Raw genomic sequence first — 13,857 nt, forward strand, 5'->3', positions numbered from 1 at the left:
ACAGATCATCAAAGCAGAAAATCAATAAGGAAACAACGGCTTTTAATGACACACTGGACCAGATGGACTTAGGAGATATATTCAGAACATTTCATTCTAAAGCAGAATACACATTCTTTTCGAATGCACATAGAACATTCTCCAGAATAGATCACATACTGGGTCACAAACCAGGCCTCAACAAATACAAAAAGTTGAGATCATACCTTGCATATTTTCAGACCACAATGCTATGAAACTTGAAGTCAACCACAAGAAAAATTTAGAAAGACCACAAATACATAGAGGTTCAAGAACATCATAGTAAAGAATGAATGGGTTAACTAGGAAATTAAAGAAGAAATAAAAAAGTACAAGGAAGCAAATGAAAATGACAACATGACAGTCCAAAACCTTTGGAATCCAGCAAAGGTTCTCATAAGAGGGAAGTACACAGCAATAAAGGCCTACCTCAAGAAGCAAGAAAAATTTCAAATACACAATCTATCCTAAAGGAGCTAGAAAAAGAACACCAAATGAAACCTAAAGTCACCAGAAAAAGAGAAATAATAAAGATTAGAGCAGAAATAAATGATATAGAAATAACAACAACAACAAAAAACCCACAGTAGGACAAATCAATGAAAACAGGAGCTGGTTCTTTGAAAGAATTAATCAAATTGATAAACCCCTAGCCAGACTTATCAAAAAGAAAAGAGAAAGGACCCAAATAAATAAAATCAGTAACATAGGGCACCTGGGTGGCTCAGTCAGTTAAGTGTCTGACTCTTAATTTCTGTTCAGGTCATGATCTCAGGTCATGAGACTGAACCCCATGGTGGGCTCCATGCTGGGTATGGAACCTGCTTAAGATTTTCTCCCTCTCCCTCTGTCCCTCCCCCCTTGTGCTTTCTCTCTTTAAAAAAAAATAGTTAGATAGAATCATGAATGAGAGAGGAGAGATCACAACCAACACCACAGAAATACAAACAATAATAAGAGAATATTATGAAAATTGGGCAATCTGGAAGAAATGGATAAATTCCTAGAAACATATAAACTACCAAAACTGAAATAGGAAGAAATAGAAAATTTGAACAGACCCATACCCAGCAAAGAAACTGAATCAGCAATCAAAAATCTCCCAAAAAACAAGTCTCAGGCCAGATGGCTTCCCAGGGGTATTCTACCCGACATTTATTTATTATTATTATTTTCTTTATGTTATGTTAGTCACCATACAGTACATCATTAATTTTTGATATAGTATTCCATGATTCATCGTTTGCTCCATGCAATACGTGCTGTCCTTAATACCCATCACTGGGCAAAAAGAAGAGTTAATACCTATTCTTCTCAAACTGCTCCAAAAAACAGAAATGGAAGGAAAATTCCAAACTCATTCTATGAAGCCAGCATTACCTTGATTCCAAAACCAAAGACCCAGGGTGCCTGAGTGGCGCAGTCGTTAAGCGTCTGCCTTCGGCTCAGGGCGTGATCCCAGCATTCTGGGATCGAGCCCCACATCAGGCTCCTCCACTATGAGCCTGCTTCTTCCTCTCCTACTCCCCCTGCTTGTGTTCCCTCTCTCACTGGCTGTCTCTCTCTGTCAAATAAATAAATAAAATCTTTAAAAATAAACAAACAAACAAACAAAAAAACCCAAAGACCCCACCAAAAAAGGAGAATTATAGGTCAATATCTCAGATGAACATGGATGCAAAAATTCTCAATGAGATACTAGCAAATCGAATCCAACAGTATACTAAAAGAATTATTCATGATGATCAAGTAAGACTTATTCCTGGGCTGCAAGGGTGGTTCAATATTCACAAATCAATCAATATGATACACCAGATTAATGAAAGAAAGGATAAGAACCATATGATCCTCTCAAGATGCAGACAGAGAGGGGGAAGCAGGCTCCCTGCTGAGCAAGGAGCCAGATGCAGGGCTTGATCCCAGGACCCCGGGATCATGACCTGAGCCGAAGGCAGATGCTTAACCCCCTGAGCCACCCAGGTGCTCTGCAACTTTTTTCTAGATATGTCTCCTGAGACAAGGGAAACAAAAGCAAAAATGAACTATTGGGACTTCATTAAGATAAAAAGCTCCTGCACAGCAAAGGAAACAGTCAACAAAACTAAAAGGCAACTTTGGAATGGGAGAAGATATTTGCAAATGACATATCTGGTAAAGGGTTAGTATCCAAAATATATAAAGTACTTCAAAACTCAACACCCCAAAACCAAATAATCCATTTAAAAAATGGGCAGAAGATTGAACAGACATTTCTGCAAAGAAGACATGCAGTTAGCTAAAAGACACATGAAAAGATGTTAGTCATCACTTATTATCAGGGAAATACAAATCAAAACTACCAGGAAATATCACCTCACACCTCTCATGGCTAAAATTAACAACACAGGAAATAACAGATATTGTTGATGATGTGGAGAAAGGGGAACCCTCTTATACTGTTGGTGGGAATGCAAACTGGTGCAGGCACTCTGGAGAAGGGTATGGAGGTTGCTCAAAAAGTTAAAAATAGACCTACCTTATGATTTAGCAATTTCACGACTAGGTATTTACACAAGGGATACAGAAATATTGATTTCAAGGGACACATTCATGCTGATGTTCATAGCATGTTCATAGCATCATTATCAATAATAGCCAAATGACAGAAGAGCCCAAATGTCCACTGACTGATGATAAAGAAGATGTGGTACATATACATACAATGAATATTATTCAGCCATCAAAAAGAATGAAATCTTGCAATTTGCAACAACATGGTTGGAGGTAGAGTATTATACCTAGTGAAAAAAGTCAGTCAGAGAAAGACAAATACCATATAATTTCACTCATACATGGAATTTAAGAAACAAGACAGATGAGCATGGGGTGGGGGAAGAGAAATGGAGGCAAACCATAAGAGAGACTCTTAACTATAGAGAACAAACTGAAGGTTGCTGGAGGGGAGGTGGGCACCGGGATGGTTTAAATGCATGATGGGTATTAAGGAGGGCACTTGTGACGAGCACTGGGTATTATAAGTAAGTGATGAATCACTAAATTATACTCCTGAAACTAATATTACACTCTATGTTAACTAACTAGAATTTAAATAAAAATTTGAAACAATAAAAAAAAAGAAATGGAATATCTGACTCATGAATAAAACTGCTAAATATTAAGAAAAAAAGAAAAAGAGATACAGTATAGACCTTGAAACCATATCAAAAACTTTCTGCACTCTTAAAAATAGCTAAAGTATAATTTATTCCTAAAAATATCTGAAGTTACCTAGTATTTTATCCTCCTCTCAAACTAATAATCTAAATAAACATCAATTATAAGTTGAATATCCATTTCCCTGCACCTTGCTTTTTGTTGCCAAGTTATCTGTGTATAATATTCTAAACTGAAAGTTCCCCTTGTTACACTGAATATATTTCTCTATTGTTTAATGGCATCTATTGTTGCTGTGAGAAATCTGCTTGGTTTAATGTTTAATTACTATTTCTATTGGTAATCTGTCTTTTCTCCTGGTAGCTGGTAAGAGTGTCTCTTAATTCTTGATTTTTTTCTAGTTTAAGTATGATGGGTCTAGGTGTGAATATTTTCATAAATCCTGCTTGGTTCTTAGAGTTCACCTTCTATTTGAGGATGCAGATCTCTATTCAATTTTCAAAAATTCACAATACTTTTCAAACATTCCTTTTTTGTGATTCTGTTGTTTCCGTTTGGAAGTCTTATTTGTCTTTTTAGTCTATCCATTTCTTAGCACTTGGGTGACCATATAATTTATTGTCTAAATTAGGACATATTTGAGAGTTAAAAGGATTGTCCACTAGTAATTACAACAGGACAATGGATGTAAACTGGAACTCTACCAAGCATACTGGGGTGTATGATCTATTTAACATTTTTACAGATTTTATTCCCTATGTTATGATCTGGGTGAATCCTCAGTAATATTTTCTAACTTATTATTTTCTCTTCTATTGTCTCTGTTCCAAAGTTTACCAAATCTTTTGAATTTTTCAATCCATAGATTTTTAATTTCCAATATGTCTAGTCTTTCTGCTTTTAATTTGACTTATTTCATTTCTGTTTTTCATTGTTTTTATATAATTTTTAAATATAATTTATATAATTTTCATTTTAATCCTTAAGCATTCAAAGCATATTTATACTAAAGTTTTGGATAGATAGTTTCATAAATTTTTACCTGGAATGAAATTTTGTTGCAATTATTGATTTTTTTCTGGATTACATTCATAGCATTAGAATTCTCCATGTGTTTTGAAATTTTGTTTTGCAGCCTAATTTTTAAGGACATTCCCCCCACTTCTTCTTTTCCTTCACACTTCTCTGTCTAGTGGTTTTATAGCTTTATTTTCTCAACTTCCTGAAACCCAGCTCTAACCCAGACAACTGTATAGAATTGCAGAACACCTGCCCATGGTCTCAGTAGGGCTAGGACATCAGGTTCTAGGCCAGGGGCAGTTGGCACAGTTCCTCAGGCGCATGGCGTGTTTGGTCCTTTTGCTTCTGAAGCAGTCTACAAAGTCATTACTGCAGGTAGTGGGTCCTACACATTTCCAACCTCCTTTTCCCAGAAGGAGCCTCACCTTGCACCTGTTTTCAAACCTGGCTCCAGTCTTCTGATTTCTATGGAACACCTTCAGTGTTCCTTCCCTGAGTTGCCAGCTGCCACTGCCTGCTTCAGGACCAGAGCCCAGCATGTCTGTGACCTCGGTTCCACCCAACTTTGGGTTTCTCTTCTATTTTGGTACACATCAATGCTTAACAGGTTTTGAACCCAGACAAGGCTTTTACTTTTATATCTTTATATACTTTTGCTATGTGTTAGATCGAGGAGGTACATTAGAGCAGGAACTAACTGTTCTATTTTGACCAGAATACATACAATTTTAAAATAAAGAAGTACACTGTATTTTTTTAAAACAAAAATGGGTGATTACAAAGTATCCAGACTTACCAAATTTGGAGGACATTTAGAGGTATGTATTTTTTTTTTTAAGATTTCATTCATTTATTCGACAGAGATAGAGACAGCCAGCGAGAGAGGGAACACAAGCAGGGAGAGTGGGAGAGGAAGAAGCAGGCTCACAGCAGAGGAGCCTGATGTGGGACTCGATCCCATAACGCCAGGATCACGCCCTGAGCCGAAGGCAGACGCTTAACCGCTGTGCCACCCAGAGCCCCTAGAGGTATGTATTTTTTGTACAAGTCTCTGAAACATTTTTGTAAATATGAGATAGTGGTAGTACTAACAGGATGAACAGAACCCTTTGTCTACAGGATGGTTTAAAATAACTTTTGCCAAACTGCAGTTATTTCTTTCCGAATTACATCGTATGGAAATCTTTTCTATTAGCTGAAGCATTTTCTGGTGCTGACATTGTGACTTGGCTATTTTGAAATGAGACACATTTTATTCGGTTAAAAAAGACAAATATTAAGTTTTCCATGTAAAATAGTTATGAAATCTGCAGAAAAAAGAGAAAAAAAAAAGAAGAGGAAGAAGGAAGAAAAAGCACATTACTCCAGTGTTTTGAATAGTACTTGGCCTTAGTAAATATTTGTGGAAAAAATGAAAGGCTAAGTATCTGAGTCTCACACCATTGCTGGGTATCCCTGAGTAGTCAAGGGAGTAGGGTAGGGAACGTGTTGTGGATGGGACAGGGATAAGCGCAGCATGAGGGCTCACAGATTTAAGGTAATGGGTCAGGTGAGAGGTGAAGTGAAGTATAGAGTTAGTGTAATTGTCAAAGTGTTTGTTGTTCTATAACTTGGTTGTAAAAAACAGTGATTTTTTTGATTTTGACATTTTTATGTGGTTGTGAGTTTTCTGAGTCACATCAAAACCATTATGCCAACTCAGCCACGTCTAACTGTCCTGCTTCCCATTTTGAGCCTATTTTACTGAGCTCTACTCATCATTCAGAGGTGAGGAGACAGGTCACAGTGTGAGGTTATATATAGATATCCTCCACACTGTGGAGGGAGCACATTTGGAGAAAAGAAGTACATGAGTCATCGCCCTGCTGCAGTCCCTGCATTGTGGAACCTTAAGGGAAGGTCCATTCAAGGCTATATTGGAATGAATAGCAGGTTCCAGCAACATAACTTTACCAATCTTTATGTCACCCAAGCCCCTAGAGGAGAAACAAGGAAATAGGTTGGATCTTAAAGACTCAGAGGGACAGAATGATTCTGGTTGAGTCACTGTGGCCTCCGCCTCAGCTCTTAGCCCCTGTGCATAACAGTGGTGGGCCTTCAGTTTCTAAATTTCTATGTGGGAAGCAAGTAAGGACTTCTCATTGGATCACTTATTCCCAAGACCCACTCCCAAGAGCAGAACTCTTCAATAACTACTGACTCAACTATTTTATCATATTGAAGGAAACAAAATAGGGTGTATGAGAGTATTTTAATATGCAAATCTCACTCAAAGTTTTCTCTGAGTCATTTTGCACTCTAATTTACAACATACTCTATAGCTCAACATAAATATATTCCCTTTAATTCTTCATAGGTTGACACTTGCTCTTATTGGCCAAAGACTAAATAGAACTTTGAGCAATCTCCTGAATAAGTGGGGAAACCAGTTCCAGCAGGTTCAAAGGACTCCTACTTAGACTGGTTTCTAGGAACTAGAAATCTGTATAAACACTGTGAGGAAGCTGAGCCAAGACTAAACCAATTACATTAAGTTGATGAAAATAAATTATGTTGTTTTTGTGTTATTTTCCCACTTCACTAGGTCTTTACTGCTAAGATTTGAGTCTAGGACATATTTTGGTTTTTGGCTTAGTATTATCAGCATCTGGTCTCTCTCTGTCCTTTCTCTTTTCCATTTTCTCCTGTTCCCTCCCACCAAAGACATATTTCTTTCCCATAATACCACTGTTGCTGCCACCTCTTTTATCATGAACTGTCCCATAAGATCTGACAGTATACCATACATGCTTGCTTCCTCAGGATGTGCCTAGCTTTGCTTCCTCTCCTTTGTCCTATGTATAGCTCGGCTATAAATATATTCTTGCCTTCATCTTCTCTACAATACCTCTAATGCTCCTGTAACACAAACTATTACCAATATAAAATCCATGTCATTTGTTTCTTCTTTAATAATCCTTGAAATCCATTTACTGGTAAAAATCCTTTTAAACCTTAGGAATAATACTCACCTATCACTATCCAGATTTTCTATATTTATAGATTAGATTATAATTATAGTGCCTTATTTTACTAGTTGTATTGATAAATAGCCCTATATAATTGTAAATAAAGCATTAGAAGTAGTCCCTTAGCCATCTCCTGTCCCAACAAAAAGTATAATTGTGTATTATATAATATATAGTATATTAAAACTATATAGCAGACATACACATATACATTTTCCCCAAAGTCCTTTCAGAATGATGTAACATAATAAATTTACCAAAAGACAAAATTAGGATGATGAGTGGCAGTTAGAAACTGGAAAAACAGCATTAATTTGGCAACTGATTAGCTATTTTTCTGTTGAGCAGAAGATAAGAATCCAACTCTGAAAAGAACTAAGTCCCCATCTTTGACATTAAGTTTCCTCAAATGTGCAGGTATTAAAAAGAATTATAATTGAGCATAGTGTTCCAAATTTATTACTTAGTACATAACATAGCAGGTACTAAATTGAATTGAAGAATGAAACTAAAGAAGATATCATAGGAAAATAAAGTGGAATCTTGTAAAATTAAAGACCCCGTTTTTCATAGAAATTGTTTAGAAGTTGCTTAACTAGGAGTGTGCAAGAAAATTGCAAAGTCTCTTTATTTTAGACATGGTTGTATTCACTGACATGCTTCAACCTGGTAATAAATCAGCCTGGGAACCTTTTACATAAAGGGATGTCACTATAAATTAGCTTTTACATTTTATCTTAAGTAGTATCATCATAAAATATTTAATCAAGACACTAAAGCTGTCAAAGTAGTTGGATAATTTGAGACCTGGTGTGTAAAAAAGATCTGATTCTTTCATGTTGGGATTTCTCCTTGTTATATAAATTTTGATTTGTGAATTTACTAGAACTTGCCATAGTAATAACAATAGATAACTTATTTACAAATTATAACTATAACAAATGTTTGGCAATCAGAGATACTATTTAAATACTTTGGTTAGAAACTAATCAGAACAGACTAAATTTAAAGAAAATAACACACCAAAATGCTTTGTCTTATTTTGCTCTGAAATGAAGAAGAAGCTATTCTTACCATGCAGATGTTTTTTTTCTATTCTTTTTTAGTTTATCTTTCCATATATTTGTCAATTATTTCACATTTTTGAATAATAATAATGATAATGATAATTTGACTTTACATACAAGATAAAAATTGATCTTTTCCACACTCTTCTTAGGCAGGGAGAGTAGGAAACAGATAAAGAAACTGAAGTCTAGAAGGGTCACTGGGTGTCCCTTCTGTCCTGGCTTCTTATACTTCAGAAGGCAGCAAGAGCCCATCTTTTGGCTACTTGTCAGGATTACCATTTTGTTTGCCTCTTCCTAGTGGAGGATCCTTGCTTTTCTCTTCACTGGCTCTTTGACCCACAGGCTGCACCAGTTAACTATCGCCTGCCTCGGGCTCTTCTTGACTTCTGTGACTGGTTTAGCTCTGCATTTCTGACTTTGATCTTTGCCTTTACTGTTTGTTCTCTGCCTCCCTGCAACCTCAGTGGCCATGAAAATCACTTCCTGCCATCTGCCCCAGTTCCTTGAGCCTATTTCAATCAGGCCAGCTCTGTCCAGCCTCCTACCATGAGAGGAGGATCAGATATCCTGCCCAGAGCAACAGAGTCTGGATGATAACACAAATAAAAGCACTTTTGCAATATGCCATTCAAATTGTTGAAGATAACAACCATCACAAATTCTCAACTATTTTCAGTCATTACCAGCCTGGCCACATTGATCAAACAAATAAATATTGTGAAGGTAGATCTGTGAATTTCTCTTACTTTTTAAAAGCTGAAGTAATAAATTCCCCAAGTATAGACTTCAAACAACATCTGTTGACTTAATTAGAGAAGAAATGCTTCAAGGATGAATTCTTTTCCTAAACTTGGTTGTCTTTTCAACAGATGATACATCTGAAACAATAGGTAGGGAGCAGATGTGGGATAGTCTGAGTCCTAGCTTGCATTTGGCAAAACTCTGACTACGGAGTGAAACCATTAAAAATGTTGTCAGTGAGACTGATGATGTTATGCATTTTGAAACTGTCCTTGACAAATTATATAAAATGCACAATTCTCTCCAAAGACACACCATGAATTGTAGCAAAATGTAACACATAATACACCCTTTTTCAGGGGCAAGAATTTTATTAGTTCACTAAGGCACATTCAGACTGAGTTAAGACAGATTCTGAAATAATTCTACTAAAATATGTCATTGTAAATAGTTCAGAATCAAATGGAAAAAGAAGCATGAATGTACTGAGAAGAGACTGTTTAAATAACATATGACCCTCTCCCAGTGTATGATTTTCCCTTCCATGTTGGAGTGGGGAAGGTGGGCCTTGCAGAAGCAGGTCCCAAGGATTGTGAGATCATGGATGAGAAACCTGAATCCAGAGTGCCAGTCCAGTGTTTTGATCTGAGCTTCTAAAGCAGGAGTGACTTGCCTTGTCTTACGAAGAAACCAGAGGCATCTTAGATGGATTGGGTCAAATTTCATCTCCTCTGCCCCCAGTGATTGATAAGTTAAAATATTATTTTGTATTAAAAGAGAAATATATATGACATATAATTTTAAATTCTTATAGACTTTTAAAATGAAGAATAAGAATTCAAAGAAATCTTGTGCTTGCATTGGTTGACCACCCCTCAACTAATGGCATGTATTTACCTGCCTTTGTCTTAAGGATACTTATATGGACATGCCGAAAAAGAACAGAAAGATAGCAAAAAATTGTGTATCTAAGTATGGAGTCAGAATGGACAGGCAAAGCACAACGTTAGGAAGCTTGGAGCAATTCCAGGGACCAAAGCTGAAATCCATGCAGGACTGAATAAGCTAGTTCTCTTCATTATTTCCTACCTGCCTTTTTTCCATAGAACTAAAGCAGAAAGTCATTGAGTCTCAGGGTTCAGAGAGACTTTTTAGGGCCATTAAATCCAATCTTCTTATTACATAAAAATTCCACAAGAGTTTTAAGAAGTAGTTTTCAAGTGTCTTCTGGAATACTTTCAAAGACAAAGAACTCATTATAATGTAAGAAAGCTCTTCTACCTTCCAAGAATGTGAATTGTTTAGAAGTACAGGATTGTTACAACACTAGTTTCTAAAAGTCAGATAGTAGGAAGAAAAATTGTCCTTAGGAATCTATTTATCCTGGCTTCTCATTCAGGGCTTTTTTTCACAAAACTTTAGTAGAAATACTTGATTATAAATTGGTCTAAAGGAAACTGACTTGGCAGCTGTAAGGGAAGTCCAAATTTAAGCCAGAGGGAAAAGAACAAATGACATCATAGGAAGTTGTGAAACCTAATTCAGTAGAGAGACAGGCAGAGTTATTGACCACAACCTAAGACAACTTATTTTTCAGTAAAAAAAAGTGCTATGATCCACTAGTGGAATATTTCTTCCTTCTTCCCCTCATTTTCCCCTCCTGGATTCCAAAGTGCAGGTGGCCCAGATACACAGCATTACCTCAGAGGGGAAATATTTTAAAGCTATTGTCCTATTCTTAAATCAACAAAATTAAAGAATCTACAATAAATCATAAGTGATTCTAGTATTCTACAAAAAATTCCACAAAAATCCTACAAAAACAAAAATCACAGTGATTCTATAATTACCTCCAATTCTAGAGAGTCAATTGCATATCACTTTCCAAAAAATATATATATAGGACACTATTTTGAAATGACAAAAACGTTGTGCTTGTAATTAAGCAATGGATTCTTCTCTCTTATCAAGTGCAGATACTTCTGTAAAGATTTTATTTGTATTTTACACATAATAACCACCACTCTGGGATATCATCATTATTCCCCATTAATGCCATATTAACTGAAAATCTATACAAAGGTAGGATATGTATGAAAGTCAAACAAATTTGGGGGTTTACATACTGACATTTAGCTCCTGCTCACCAGCCACTTAAGTGAAGGCTTATAGTAGAATGTGCCTGGTCTACTAATATGTATAGAGATCTCAGTCAAAACTTTTATTAGAGAGACGACTGAAGAAAATCATCCTATTCATACAATAGCAGAAGAGACTCTAGTGATCCAAACCTTTTTAAAGTGTGACTGGACATCCTAGGATAAGGAGACATGTGAGAAATACCATCAGCATTAAAGAGAACAAGCAAGGCCAAAATATAGAAAACTGACTTGAGGAACTAATGATAATCTGAGCTATAAACTATTTTGAATTTACATATAATAAATTCAACCACTGTAATAGCCTTATGAGGTAAATATTGTATTATCCCATTTTGTGGATGAAGAAATTAAGGCACAGTGCATCCACAAACCTGGTCTCACATGCAGGGAACAATCTGCTTATTCTATAGTGTCCACTGAGTGAACCCCTAGGCCCACCTGGCTAGAATGGCCCCAGCAATTCTAAGAGAAAAGAATTCTGAGTGTGCCTCAGTGAACTAATAAAATAAAATAAAAAAGAAAACTAATAAAACTTTTCAGCTTCAAAACAAAAAGCAGAAAGCTACTTGGACTGGGCAAAGATCATGTTTAAAGCAGCAAAATTTTGCGATCAAATTATTAGCAGAAAAAGATAAACACAGTCTTTTCTACAACCAAAAAAAAGACTTCATTACTGAGCATAGTGTGGTGGAAGAATTGGAAAATAAATTAGTGGCAGGAAAGGAGGAAGAGCAAAAATCCAGCAACAGGTGGCCAAAATACGTAATGATGTAAAGAAACTCCAGCATTAGTTAAAAGAAGTGACACACCTAATTTTATTGAAAAGCTCAGAGAAATAATGGAACCAGTTGAAAATGCAATGAACACTTTTAAATAAGAGCAGAATTTGATATATGAAGAGCTTATTAAAGAAGAGAAAATAACTAATGAATGCCATATCCAGAAAAACTGACACATGGGCTTTGGGTCACTCAGAAACACACAGAGCTTTCATAGCAATGTCAAGCAAAGTTCCTGTAGACAAAGTACCATCATATAATCTTCTAAGAGAAATATGGATTCTGAAAAATTCTTTCAGCAAACAGGAAGATGACAAGGGCAATGGACTATGATTATTACTAGAACTCTGTAACAGTGAGGAACAAACATAAAGAGAAGCCTACATTTATGGGAGAAGTTCTAGAACACTACCCTGGACGAACACAGGATGAAGTGCAACAGCATGAAAAATGCTAGAAAAATTTCTGACTCTAGAAGAAAGGAAAAAAAGTCTATTAAGAATTGGAAAACTAGGGGCGCCTGGGTGGCACAGCGGTTAAGCGTCTGCCTTCGGCTCAGGGTGTGATCCCAGCGTTATGGGATTGAGCCCCACATCAGGCTCCTCCGCTATGAGCCTGCTTCTTCCTCTCCCACTCCCCCTGCTTGTGTTCCCTCTCTCACTGGCTGTCTCTATCTCTGTCGAATAAATAAATAAAATCTTTAAAAAAAAATTGGAAAACTAAAAACAGCAAAAATTTGGGGATTTTCAAGTAAAGGCCGGATATACTTATGCTTCCTCATAATAAACAAGAAGATGATGAAAGTAAAAAGAGGAACAAAGAAGAAAATTGCCAGTTGAAGCTTGCAAAAAAACAGAAAAGTATATAAATATCAATGAAATATGTTTCTTATACTTAAAAGAAGTTAAGAAAAGAGAAAAATGTAGCAGATGGAGCACTGATGTTAGTTTAAACTAAAGTTACTATTAGAAAGTTATGCCCAGGAGAAATAAAAGTAGGAAGAACTTTTGAGGTTTGAAAAGGAGATATGGGCAAAGGCAGAAACCAGGAAAAACACTGGTGATGAAATTTCCAGGTTTCAAGAAACAGATTTACGTAACTTTGGATCAAAAATTTTAGGTAGGCAAGGGAAGAGGAGAAGGCAGAAAACCACGAAGACTGGACAAATTAAGAGTGAAACATGCTAGTAGAGATCCCTCTAGGCTTTACTAATTTATCAAAGTTTGGAAAGAATGGACCAAAGATATAGGACCAAGTTCTGGGCCACTTCTGCATATTCCCCACTGGGCTTTTTCAACTTAGAGACAGGGACAATAGAAAACATGAGATAATGAACTTGTATACAGTTGACGAGAATGTTAGGGAAATACAGTGACGAAACATCTTTAAATAACACTAACCTCATCAGTTAATTATTAATTGTATTATGTGAATTATGTGTATATGTGAATTGACAGGTACGAGGTTCCATACTGACATTGCTGTGAATATTTTCTATTTATATTAAGAAAACATTTAGTTTATATGTTGGCCTATGACTGATGTAAAAGCTATTGAAATAAGTTTACATTACAAACATTACTTCATTCAATGCACAGCAAATTGAGAAGTTTGTTTCTTTATGGAATAACAGAATTAATTGGAACGATTTCAGAGTGGTATTTTTTTAAACCAAAAATCTGTAACTTTTGGAGGTAAGTTGGCTTGAGTAAAAAAAATGTAACGTTTTCTTTTTAGAGTTGTAACATAAGTTCATACTTCCTCTAAGTTTAACAAATTGATAGTTTGACAATTACTGCATTTTTGTATAAGCATTTTGTATTTGTTTGAAGCAAAAAAAAAAAAAAAAAAAAGAAAGAAAGAGAGAAAGAAAATGAAAAAGGAAAGAAACGAAAACACAAAG

The 13,857-nt window shown here is 35.9% G+C and overlaps 1 pseudogene; it reads left to right on the forward strand.

The window, feature by feature from the left end:
* Positions 1-4,449: 4,449 nt before the first annotated feature.
* On the forward strand, positions 4,450-13,271 carry LOC113261345 (coiled-coil domain-containing protein 112-like; annotated as a pseudogene).
* The last annotated feature ends 586 nt before the right edge of the window (positions 13,272-13,857 follow it).

Source organism: Ursus arctos, unplaced genomic scaffold, assembly GCF_023065955.2.
Source record: "Ursus arctos isolate Adak ecotype North America unplaced genomic scaffold, UrsArc2.0 scaffold_29, whole genome shotgun sequence".
NCBI lineage: Eukaryota > Metazoa > Chordata > Mammalia > Carnivora > Ursidae > Ursus > Ursus arctos.